This window comes from Dipodomys spectabilis, unplaced genomic scaffold (assembly GCF_019054845.1).
Source record: "Dipodomys spectabilis isolate Male_0828 unplaced genomic scaffold, ASM1905484v1 ptg000583l, whole genome shotgun sequence".
Taxonomy (NCBI): Eukaryota; Metazoa; Chordata; class Mammalia; order Rodentia; family Heteromyidae; genus Dipodomys; species Dipodomys spectabilis.
Window position 1 is genome coordinate 5,506,988 of NW_024871260.1, and position 13,936 is coordinate 5,520,923.

Below are 13,936 nucleotides of genomic sequence, written 5' to 3' on the forward strand. Positions count from 1 at the left end.
CTCCCGGGATAATGGAGGCTTGGGAATGGGCTAACGGCCGCACTAAAGTTTCCTTGGACCCCGTCTGTCTTTCGTGAGATGGACGAAGACCCAACAACTATTGTGTTGAAATTTACTTCATTAGCTAACCTTTGGGTTTGAAATATGGGAGGCTGATCTATTGAACACATTTTTGGAAGGTACCTACTGAACAACACAAATAGTGGGTGGTACTATTTCCACACTTTAATGAATGGTTGAACCATTCCTGAATGGTTGGTGCTGGGTAAATAAACCAACTTTAATGTAGCTTGCGCCCTACACTTGAAAAACTTGTAATGTCACTAAGTGTCATCTACTTGTCAAAAGTTATTTTGGTGAATATGATTTTAAAACGTTTATTTGAAAAGAAAAACTCCTTCAGGAGATTAAATGTAGGTTATCATTGGTTTGAGAGTGACAACATTTTTATATCACAGAACCAAGTTTAACTGAAGTACCAATGTTTTGAAGCACTAAGGATATTCTCATTTAATGTTTTTCTAAATTACATTTGAACTCTAAGTCAAGTTTTCCAAAAATTGGTAGAACAATTATGGATCTATCATTCCAGGAACTCTTTTTTGGACCACTTATGCTGGACTGAAATATTTCATTACTCATTAGAGGTGGGGTTTTAAAAATAATCTTATGACATTTTGTGATCTTGTTCACTCATATGGATTGGTCATCTGTAAACTGAAAGTTTGAATTACAGAACTGTCTCTCAGATTTTGTGATCTCCTCCTTCATTTTAAGTTGCCTTGCATTTCACAATTGCTTACTGATAATTCCTGCATCTCAAGGAATTGGGGACCTGAAATATAGGAAACGAAAAATTGATATGGGTCTTCAATTAGTTTCTGTTGGCATGTTGGATGGGCCTAGGTGAGAAGTCTTGCCCATGTTATCTGATGATGCAGATAACTGGGTCCTGGGATCCTAGGATCTCATTTGGGAAAAGTAAGACCTCATTTGGGAAATTTTCAACTGCAGAAGTTTAGAAGTAGCTCTTAAGCAAGGCTTAATTTGAATCCACTAGCTCCACAGAGCTAACTCAGTTTGATAAATTACTACTTGAAACAGCCATCACCTTTGGACCTAGCTATAGATACTTGAAAGTACAATCAAATCCAAAATGGAAAATAAAATAGTAATTGACAAAAAATTGCAAATGTGAGCAATGGACTGAACAATATAATCTTTCCACTTTTCACAGAAATTCAGGGAAATAAGATCAATAGCACTGTTGGAAACAATAAGGTTTCCTTGTAACAAATAGGCACCCAAGGATATAAGCCTGTATAAAGATTGCAACATTAACTATTTAATTTAGAGAATACTACATGCTTCAGTAGCATGTATACCCAAATTACAAGAATACAGAAATTAACATGGCACTTGCACAAGGATGATATGAAAATTTGTGAAGTATTCCAAATTTTTCATTCTTGAGATGCAAGAAATGAAAAATATTAAAAATTGATTACAAAATTACAAGTGTAAAATACACGTAATTCATATAATTAAAAGTTAGTTTGACATCAGTGTATTAAATCTTCACCTTAGAAAGGCCTTTATATGAGGCTGGGAAGGTGGGTCATTGGTAGAGTGCTTGCATTGCATGCCTGGGGCTCTGAGTTCGATTCCTCAGCACCACATAAGCAAAAAGAAAAAAGCCGGAATTGGCACTGTGGCTCAAGTGCTAGAATGCTAGCCTTGAGCTTAAGAGCTGAGGGACAGCGCCCAAGCCCAGAGTTCAGGCCCACGACCGGAACCCCCCCCCCAAAAAAAGAAAGGCCTTTATATAGCATAACCTTTATAAAATTTCTGAAATTAGACAACATTTTCGTTCTATCCCAAAGAAATATAATACTATAAGGACATAGGAAACAAAGGAATTTTAAACTATTTCTATATGGAATGAAATCTGAAAGGATTCATTAATGAAGCTATATCTTATAAAGTAGCGTATAATTCAAAGTATTATATCTAGGAGAGAATAAAATAGATTATGGACACTATACAAACATAGACTATAGAATATTTTAAAATATACTTTTTCAGACAAGCACGAGAAATATCTTTAGTTTCTGTATTAATTTCAATAGATAAGTTAAAATTATTTCTGATTAAAAAGTCACAAACTCTGAAGAAATCATTATAGATGTATACAAAAACTCTTGAATATATTTGGACATCAAAGGCAGGCAATTCACTTGAAAGAAATCCACAGAATCCATGAATTTTTACAGTAAGTTATTGCTGTTATTTGGATTGTGAAAATATTTTGTATGGACACAAAGGATGGAATGGCATTATTGAAATTTAAGAAAAGTAATTGAATCATTAGGACTTAGTAGAACAATTTGTACAGTCTTCCACAACTTCAAAGAGGTAGTGATACATACTTATCCTTTTAGCAATATCAAATGCAGTTTCTTCCCAATTGTTCTTCATACATGGTTTTATGTAATGTTTCAACAGAAGGAGATCAAATGAATTTTTGCTATCTTAATTTCCAGCAGCAAGGTTCAAGGGGGTCAAGAGGCCTTTAGATTGGGCATTGGAATCTGCATCATGATGAAGTAAGAAAGAAGCCACTCTGTTATTATTCCACTTATAAGCACTGTGCAGATGTGTCCATCCATCTACAGTTATTGTATGTGCCGCTTGAGCCACCAACTCAAGGACAATGTCTAAGTGTCCACTGTAGACTTCTTGATGAAGAGGCATATACTCATCGTCATCCCTAATACTCACATGAGTGGCCCTTTTGGAAAGTAGTCTCCGCAGTGTAGTAAGCCGATTGTTTTCAGCAGCACAAAGAAGAAATTTGCTTGGATCCTTCTGTATTTATTTTATTGAAATTGATATCATTTCTCATTTTTTCATCTTGTTCCTCATCTTTATCAGAATTGCCTAACCAGAGACTTTGATTGCCAGTGAAAATGAGGTGTCCATGTATTTCCCCAATAGTTCATGTTGGGTGAACTGCTCAGAAATATCCGGTGAATTTTCTGCATCTTTTTTCACCATGATTTATTTTCTCTTTTTCCATTTTTACTATTCTAAATTATTCTAACGAGAGTAGGGAGTTGATGGAGAGCAGAGGAAAAATGTTCCTCCATATTCAATGGTACAGACTGAAAATGAGGATCAGTGGTGTCTTCATGTGCAGCTTATTCTAGGGATGAGAAAATATGAAATAATGCCTTCTACATAAATGATTTGGGAAATGGCAGAGCCGAAAGTGAAATGATGAAACCAAAAATATAAAAGCAAAATAAATTAGGATAATTATGGAGCAATCATATTATCTATGAGAACCATGAAAGAGAGAGAGGAACAGAGAGATGTGCAAGGTCCTACCTAGCCACAAAATCCATGCCTCTGATCAATTTATAGAGCAAGCAGAATTTTATTTTTTAAAAATGATGGAAAGAGAATTCATGTATTTACTTGAAATTAGTAAATACATTTTTGGTAGCCTATATAAAGAGACATAGATTTACCAATATACAGACAAGAATCTAAATCCTTGATACTTCTAGTAACATATCTGACTTCAATCAGTTGAATCACACTTTTCCTGTATAATGAAGGAATAGGCCCAGTCTACGAAAGCAGCTAGAGAAGGAAGGCCGATTGTATCTGTCACAAAACTTTGTGGAAAACGGTATTTAGGATTACTTACTGGTGATTCACTTGCACTGGAAGTATGATTCTGACCTATTGCTTGCTGATTCTGAACTATTGTTTTGATCATTATGTTCTCCAAGAAGAAAAAGTGAGAATTGATAACAAAGAACTATAATGCATTTTGATTTCTCATTAAGCACTTAATCATCAAAATCACATGAAGACAATAAACAGCCTTATTTTTTAAGATGAAAACAGTGTCTTTAAAAAAACAAGGAATTTAAGTAGTCATTCAAAGGACTTCTATTTTATTACTACATTATACATTTTTTTCTAATGTTGGTAACAATAAATAATGGATCAATTAGAAAGCTCTTAAAGCTCATATGTTCAATAGTGAGTTCTATTACACTATATCATGGTATTTTTTGTGTATGGTCTTAAGAAGAAATTTTCATTACTAACTTGAATTTCTGATAGGACAATATCATCACTGTACATCTTGCTTCTATACTCTCAGTTTTAAATTGCTATCTAAGTATGTGCATTAGATAATCATAGAGAAGGGAATATGTCTAGAAAAGAAGCCATAACTTAACTCAGCAAGAGTAGGTACATTGAATCATTTTGGAATTATTTTCTGTGCTTGCGAAGATTACTATTGACTTTGTCGTTCCTTTGGGGGAAACAAAGTCATATTTACACATTTTCTGTTGGTAGTGGGGCTTGAACTCCCATCTTGGGCACTGTCCCTCAGCTCTTCAGCTCAAATTTAGTGCTCTACCACTAGCTACAACACCACTTCTGGGTTTCTGGTGTCTAATTGAAGATAAATGTCTCATGGATTTTCCTGACCAGGTTTGCTTTGAACCACAATCCTCTGGTCTCAACCTCCTGAGTAGCTAGTATTATAGAAATCAGCCACCAGCACATGGCTCATATTTGCATTTATGTGCACTAAATGATACTATGTAGACAAAGAATGGAAATTTGAATCAAATGATGTGTCATTGCAGCTTTTTAGAAAAATTGAGGTAGCAATTTCCATGTTGTTACATTAATGACTCATGAGGTATGGGACTCTTAGCATCTTCTGCTGTCTGCTTTTGTGGACTTAGTATCAGAAATTGTTCATAGAGAAATAGAGAAAGACATAGATTTTTAGAAAGCAAAGGAGATCAGGTGTGAAAGAACAGCATAGAAGGATATACAACTTATCACACAAAGATTAAGAACTAGTCTAAATGATTAGAATGCTAAAGGCACTGAGGAATAAGCCTAGTTGATAACTAGTTCTTCAATAACCATAAATGCTTCCCTAGAACAGTTTGTGGTGTAACTTAGTTATTACTATCATTTATTCCTTCCATCTGGAGTTATTCCTTCTCCTCTGTCAAAACTATTAATTAACTTCTGCCTTTTTGGTGCCCTGATTTACCAAAAAGTTTTCCAAATCTCACATATACACTACCCTTCTTATTGTGATTAGCAGTTACCACTCAAAAGCCTGGAATCTTTGAATTTCCAGGATTAATGTTCACCAAATATCTAAGCACACTACTGGCATTAATTACCATGACCTATTATGAAAACATTTTTTTGTTAAACACAGAATTCTAATATAGGTGAAGTACATGAATTAAGGGCTATTGTTAGATATCATTTGGAAGGAACAATTATATATTCCAAATATGGGTTCTTTATTTTGCATTTACTCACTAAATGACTCTTTTGCCCATCCTGGGGCTTGAACTCAGGGCCATGGAACTGTTCCTGAGCTTCTTTTTATTTTACATCAATGCCAGCACTCTACCATTTGAGGCAAAGCACCACTTCCAGTGTTACCTTTTCTGTTTATGTGGTATGGAGGAATTGAACCCAGGGTTTCATGCATGCTAAGCAATAACTGTTGCATGATGCCAAATTCCCAGAGCCCTAAATGACTTTCTTTTTATATTCTTAAGTTTTTTTGTGTGTGAAAATATAGCACAGATGGGTTACAGTTACATGAGCAAGGTAATGAGTACATTTCTTTCCAAGCATTGTTGCTACCTCCTTTGTTTCCCCTTACCATCCTTGCCCACCGATCCTCCCATCTCGTCACCAAAGTTGTAAAGTTCGTTTTTCGAAATAACGTCTTGTGCAATGGAACTTTCTTAAGATGGCATTACTTTTTCATTCTGTTAATATGTATTATAATTTAGGGGAGGTAGTAGAAAAGGAAGTGGAAAACAATACTAAATCCAGTAAGGGTGGTATTCTTATCACATTAGTAAGGATGTAGTGTTAAGACCTGCAGGACTAATAGGGCTGTTGCATGTGACATTATTATGGAAAACACTATTAACTGTGATCTCCGACATCCATAATATGCTGCTTTCACTTTCAAGGTCAAGAACCAAATATCTAAGACTTTTTATTGATTGGGTGTGTTTCCTAAGAAGGAAGAAAGAGGATGTGATTGGTGATGGTGGAAAAATATGCATATTGGCTCCCTGTCCACATTTTTTACAGTTTTAAAAGGTGCTACTGATGAACTCCCACTTACATCCAATTGACTTGCTATCTGCACAAGATGAAGATAAATGAAGACATTTATTCTAGTGGATAGTCACATATATTAACATAATCCATTTCTGGAAAAAAAGATACTTGATAAAAAAGTGTAGTCTACAAAATGGTTTCTTTTCTTGGAGAACAAAAGGTAGTATTGAAATGATTACTCCAGGTTTATTTGAGATTTTATGCTGTCTCAGAACCAAAATGTTCTCTAATTCCTGTAATATCCTAGCATAAAAGACATGATTTGAAGTAGTTTTAGAAACAAAGGTACATAATAGCTTCCTTCCTGCAGAGACTGTGATGGCAAGTATGATAGATTATATTGTAGTTCACTTTTTTCCCTCTTTATCTGAAATGTTGCATATCTTTGCATATTACTCTATATCCTGCACCAGCTTCCTGTAGGTGAGATTTACCTCTACTCTGCAATGTCAAGATGGGTCATGAGACTTACTTCAGCATACAAAAATGAATCAGAAGTGGTAAAGACTATTTCTAGGGGAAGATTTCTATCTCTTTGTCTGTGTCTAACAGCTGACTTGTTTTTCTTTAGCTATAAAATAGCATATTTCCAGAGGAAGTCTTCTTTCAACTTATATACTGGGAGAATATAGCATGTGAAATTGAGGCAAAACTCAAATACTGCCTTATACATATAACACAGGCAGAACTAAGCTAATATTAGAATATGATATTAAGATGTTTGTTTCTTACCATCCTTGTATAACTTTATGATAATTGACTATAGCACACCAGAATTTAACAAACCCTAAACAAGAACTAAAGAAATAGACAACATTTCCTGTAGGAAATTATTACAATTTTTTACAAATAAACATTATCCATGTATTGTGAGATTATCTTTTTCTATAGATGTGTTTAATCACTCTAGAGCACTGTATACATTATCAAAAATCATTATCCGGACCTTGTGATTGAGATAAGGAAGAACAAAAATAAATAATCGCCTTTCATTACCCAAGGAACACAAATTTGAATAATTATCAGATGGGGGAAGTATACTCAAATGGGTACTTAAAAGTCTCAGGTGTATTTCAAAAGAGACATGATTAGGTAAGAACCATCAGAAAAATAGAAAGATTCTTAATTAGAAGATAAAGGAAAAAACACCAACCCAGATTCTGAATTTCTGAAAAGCAGAATAGGAAATAAATGCGTTTTCCACTAGAATCATTTTTTATAACTTACAGACAAATAAAAATAATAATATACATATATGTCTATATGCATGTATGTACACATCTGTATATTCTTATATATGTATATGTAGGTATTTGTATATAAATACACATAGTGTGTATACATATACATTGATTTAAAGAGAGTTGAATCAGAAATATATTAAGAGCATATTAATGCCAATGAAAAATTTTAACGATCCTGAATAAGTTATCAAAAAATTCAGGGCTGGGAAGTTGGCTCAGTGATAAAGTGCTTGCCTCTCATGCCTGAGGCCCTGGGTTCGATTCCTCAGCACCACATAAGCAAAAAGAAAAAAGCTGGAAGTGGCGCTGTGGCTCAAAGTGGTAGAGCGCTAAACTTGAGCTGAAGAGCTGAGGAACAGCGCCCAGGCCCAGAGTTCAGGCCCCATGACCGGACCCCCCCCCCTATAAAAACATCCAAATACATATCACTATAGGAATATAACAACAACCAAGGAACATATGGAAATATCACAACATACCTAGACATTGCATACATATAGAGATTAATGGAAATAGAAACAATAAGATAGCCCTGCACAACAATTAAGTAGAAATTGGAATCCTTTTTCAATAGTGCTTGACACTTAAAATGATAGGGTCAGTTTGTTAAACATACTGGCAATCTTTAAGATATTACACATAGAGTTGCCTCTATGATCCATAATTTTGAATCATAATTTTATATGCAAAATAGATTTCAACACATGTCCAATGAGACACATGTACAAAAATATACATAGCAAAACCTTTTAAAATAACATATAATAAAATATTGAAATGCTCATTTAGGATGTTATACCATTATACACATGTATACAAAGCAATATGCTCTATCCATGAGAAAAATTTGGAAACAGTAATATTACATGGGAGAAATGGATAAAATAGTCAATATTTTCTAATGATATGAGCTTTTATAAATTGGCACATCTGTAGAGGTAGAATATGAAAGAATAGTGGCTCAAGGGGAGGATTGGTTGAAATTATGACATAAGTGACTACTAATAAATATTGGAGTATTTTGAGAGGGTAGTGATTATAAAATGTTCTAGAACTGAAGGTGATGTTCTTATTCCAACTCTTTAATATTCTAAGAATCATTGTATTTTATTGAAGAATTACAGAATGCATTTGCATTAACCTTAGGAAAAATTTTAGAATAGTAGTAGGTGAATCTGAGTGATAATTTAGAATTTAAAATCACAGAATTCTATAATGTGTAACAAGTATGTTCATGAATAAGACTATCCATAAAATATGATCTGTGATATATACTCTGAGTGACTATAGATGACATTGTGAGTCTGAATATTCTTCAAAATTATGTAAATTGAGGGATGAGATAGGATTGAGAAGGATGAGGGATAATGATCATCAAGACGCCTTGCATATGTGGAGCCCTGGGTTTGATTCCTCAGTACTACATAAACAAAATGAGCTGGAATTGGCACTATGACACAAGTCGTAGACTACTAGCATTAGGAAAAGAACTCAAGGGCATTGCCAAGGCCCAGAGTTCAAGCCCAAGTACTAGCCAAGAAAAAAAAATGTGCATTGTATTAAGCCGGGCACTAGTGGCTCACACCTGTAACCCTAGATAATCAAGATGCTGAGGATTGAGTTTTGAAGACAGCCCAGGCAGGAAAGTCTGTTAGATTCTTATCTCCAATTAAATCTCAGAATAATCTGAAACTGCTGCTGTGCCTCAAGTGATAGAATTCTAGCATTAATCCAAAGGAGCTCAGGGACAGCTCCCAGACCCAGAGTTCAAACCTCAGGAGAGAAAAAAGAAAATAAAAACTCACTAAACACTATTCATAAACTGCTTGGTCAAACAGCAACTCCCATACAACTACTTAAAGTTAATTAAAAATATGAAATACAAGTCATTTTGGGAACCAGACATATATAGTATACAGGGGACAAAATAAATTTTTTATCAGGCCGTTTGCGTTGAAATTTGTTCTATAGTCTTCTTACATCATTTATGAAATTGACAATGCTGCCATTTGCAGGTCAATTTCCTTGAATAACAGATTGAATTCTGCTGTCTATTCATAGGAAACACTAGAGGCGATTTTTTCACCTCTTATTGAAGTATATCTGATATTTTAAACTAGATTTGTCCCAGTATAATATTAATTTAATCAGTCATTTCATTAGGGCGATGTTGGTCAGATTGTTTTTCCAGTAAATATTATCCCTTATAATAAATGAGAGCATACTTTGAGAGTCTTCTATTATTATGTACAAATATTATATGAAATTATCTTAAAAAGGGGAAATATTAAGCTTGGCTTCTTATTTTATACATTTCAGTTTATGTTTCTTATCCTCATTGCTTTGGATTGCTGGTGGGACAGTACCCCATGTAAGGAACATGTGATGGAATATGAAAGCCAGGAAGTAAAGAAGAAGAAGAATAGGAGTGGGAGAGGGAGAAAGAGAAGGAGGGGAATTTGGAGAGAGAGAAGGAAAAGGAGAAGGAGAAGGAGACAAAGAAAAAAAGAAGGAAGAGGAGGAAAGGACTTTGATCTTAAAATCCACTTTGGTCACAAGTTCTCAGTGACCAAATCTCTACAACTATGCCCACTTGAAAGGGTTCACCTTTCAAACGGTTTACCTTTGAAAGGGCAACAGTGAAAGCTAATCATTAATCTCAATCCTTTATGATTTCAGGTGGGTAAATATTTCTATACATTGCCATAACTTCTGCTTCTAAATATTTATTTGAATTACTCAGAGAAGCTATTTGGCATGAAGGTGGTTTGATTATACCATTACTAGAGAGATATTTTGAGTGCAAATACATTTTATTTAACAGATAAGGAGGCTTCAAGAGATTTCATTTTGTGACGTTCAATAATGACTATTTCATCTAACTCATAATGACTTGAATTTTTCATAATTTTATGACATTCCATTCAAGTTTTTGTCATATATACTGTTCTTTCTAGTTGAAGGAAAAATGAAAATACTATTACGATCATTTATTTCTTAATTATTCCATAGAGTAGGTACAATATGAATTTCATACCATTCAAAATTAAGTTATGTTCAAGTCTATAGGAATAATTGCTTAAGTCATTAAATATCTTGCTTCATCACATATGGAGATTGATTCAATTTCTAAAAATAACTGCTTACATAAAATACATGAAATTCAGTGTTTCTCTGAAATGCCTTGGTAATCAAACTTCAGAAAATACATGAGCAGTAACTAAGATTTTTATATTCTCAAAAACTGTATGAATCTATATTTTATGTCAAAAAAGTTTAGGTTTAAAAGAAGAGAAAATCATGTGCCTGCAGTAGATAATATTTAACTTAACAAAAATCTTGCTTCTTTCACCCTGACAGAGCCTATTGCTTTTACCTTACATCAGATATTTGATTAACGATCCCTTTGTTGCTTTTGAATTTAGCGTATTTCAATTTATGCAAAGATTTTGTCATTTAAACTTTGAATGTATATTTTTCATAAAAGATGAAAACTATTTTTCACAGTGCAGGTTCAGGTTTAATAACTAAATAACTAAATGTTAATTTGCTAACTTGAGCGTCTAGATTTCAAAGAATAAGAAATTTATTTTATGAGTTTTCAAAGCCTTTCCATTTTCTAACAAATGGGGCAATGTCATTCTTTCTAATGGAGGCATAGAATTCCATTGTGCATATATACCACATTTTCTTGATACTGATCATCTATTGATGGGCATCTGGGTTGGTTCCATATCTTAGCTATAGGAAATAGTGCTGCAATAAACATAGTCATGCTGGTAACTTTAGTTTGGTCTTGTTTGTAAACATTTGGGTAAATGCCCAAAAGTGGGATTGCTGGGTCATAGGGGTGCTCTATGTGGAGTTTTTTGAGGAACTTCCATACCACTTTCCAAAGTGGTTGAACAAGTTTACACTCCCACCAACAAGGCAGCAAGGTTCCCTTCTGTCCACATCCCCTCCAGCATCTGTTGTTTTTAGAGTTCTTGATTTTAGCCATTCTAACTGGAGTGAGGTGGTATCTCAATGTCGTTTTTTTTTTTTAATTTTTTATTGTAAAGATACTATACAGAGGGTTACAGTTACATGAGTATGGTAATGAGTACACTTCCTATTGAGCATTGTTACCCCCTCCATTGCATTTCTTTTATGGCTAGGGAGGTTGAGCATTTCTTCATGTGTCTGTTGGCCATCCTTCTTTCCTTTTCAGAGAAGGTTTTCTTTAAGACTTTAGCCCACTTATTTATTGGGCAGTTGTTTCTTTGAAGATTTGTTATTGGGGGATTTAATTTTTAAATAAGCCAGGCCCAAAGAAACATAGGTCCCTTATTTGCAATATCTAATATACATCTGAGTCAAGCAGAAAAGTTCAGATAAGGTGATGTTAGGGAAATGAACCCTAAGATATGTATTTAAATGTTTTTTTTTCTTTCTTGCGATTGTTTTTAGCACATTTATATGATTATTTCTTTGTTGCTTGGTATGTCCCTCCCCCACAGTATAATCCCTGCTTTCATTGTATTTGATGTCGGTATAATTTGTGGAGGGGAAGGGGAAAAACAAATATTTTAAATGGGGATACAGGTGGACCCATTGCAACAATGAGATGTACAAGTCGTTATGTCGAAAAAACGAACTTTACAACTTTAGTGAGGGGATGGGGGGTAGCGGGGAGGATTGGGTGGGGGGACAGGGGGAGGATGGGAAGGGATGGGAGGGGGGAAACAAAGGAGGAGGCTACAATACTTGATAAGAAATGAACTCATTATCTTGCCCATGTAATTGTAATCCCTCTGTAGAGTATGTTCACAATAAAAAATAAAAAAATAAAAAATAAATTTATTTTATTGTTAAATATGTTATATCAGTGCTGAATATGGGTATCTCAAGCTTGTAATCCTCACTACTCAGGAAGGTGGTGTTCAAAGCCAGCCTTGGCAACAAAGAAATTATCTTATAAATATGTTAGAAACAATCAAAGAAAGAAAAAAAAATGTGAATACTTATGTTGAGGTTCATTTTGACCAAACATCAACATATATGACCGTTTCTGCTTGTCTCAGACATGTCCTTTCCACACGGTATATAACCCCTAATGTCATTGTTTTCGGTATTGGTATAATGTGTGGAGGGGAACGGAAACAATAAATGGTTTAAATAAGAATACAGGCGGACCCATTGCAACAATTAGATGTACAAATCGTTATGTCGAAAACAAACTTTACAACTTTGTTGGGGGCGAGGTTGCTGGGGTAGATGGAAAGGGTTGAAAAGGGAAAACAAAGGAGGAGGCAGAAATGCTTGATAAGAAATGTACTCATCCATTCCTTTTTTTTGGGGGGGGGGGTTGGTTCTGGACGTGGGGCCTGAGCTCTGGGCCTCAAGGCTAGCAATCTAACGACTTGAGCCACAGCACCACTTCCGGCTATATTTTTTTTGCTTATGTAGTGCTGAGGATAGAACCCAGGGCCTCATGCATGTAAGGCAAGTGCTCTAAACACTGAGCCACCTTAAGCTACCAGCACAACTATATTTATTGCAGCATTATTTACCATAGCTCAGATATGGAACCAACCAGATGCCACTCAGTAGATGAATGGATCAAGAAAATGTGGTATATATACACAATGGAATTCTATGCCTCCATCAGAAAGAATGACATTGCCCCATTTGTTAGGAAATAGAAAGACTTGGAAAAAATTATATTAAGTGAAGTTAGCCCAGCCCAAAGAAACATAGGTCCCATGCTTTCCCTTATGAACAATATCTAGTATATGTATGAGTCAAGCAGAAAGGTCAGATAAGGTGATGTTAGGAAAATGAACCCTTAGATATGTATTTAATTTAAATGTTTTTTTCTTCATGCATTTGTTTCTAACGCATTTATAAGATTATTTTTTGTTCCTTTGTATGTCCCTCCCCCACAGTATAATCCCTGCTTTCACTGTATTTGATGTCGGTATAATTTGTGGAGGGGAAGGGGAAAAACAAGTCGTTTAAATAAGGATACAGGTGGACCCGTTGCAAGTTGAGAAGTACAAGTTGTTATGTCTAAAATGAACTTTACAACTTTGGTGGGGGGGAGGGTTTGGTGGTGGGGGCGGGGGGGAGGCTGAGAAGTGATGTGAAGGGTAAACAAAGGAGGCGGCTACAATGCTTGATAATGAAATGTATTCATTATCTTGCCCATGTAATTGTAAACCCTCTGTACAGTATGTTCACAATAAAAAATAAAAAAAGGCCAGCCTTGTCAAGACAGTTTGTGAGACACATCTCAATAATCACACACACATCACAACACACACACACACACACACACCACACACACACACACACACACACACACACACACACACACACAAAGCTAGAAGTGGGGTTGTGGGCTCAAAATGTTAGAGCAATATCCTTGAAGGGCGGAAAAACTAAGGGAGAGGTCTTTTTTTTGGTTGTAGGGCCTGAACTCTGGTCCAGGGAGCTGTTCCTCAGCT

The 13,936-nt window shown here is 35.0% G+C and overlaps 1 pseudogene; it reads left to right on the forward strand.

The window, feature by feature from the left end:
• Nucleotides 1-1,364: 1,364 nt before the first annotated feature.
• Nucleotides 1,365-1,464, forward strand: LOC122100541 (annotated as a pseudogene).
• Nucleotides 1,465-13,936: the final 12,472 nt, after the last annotated feature.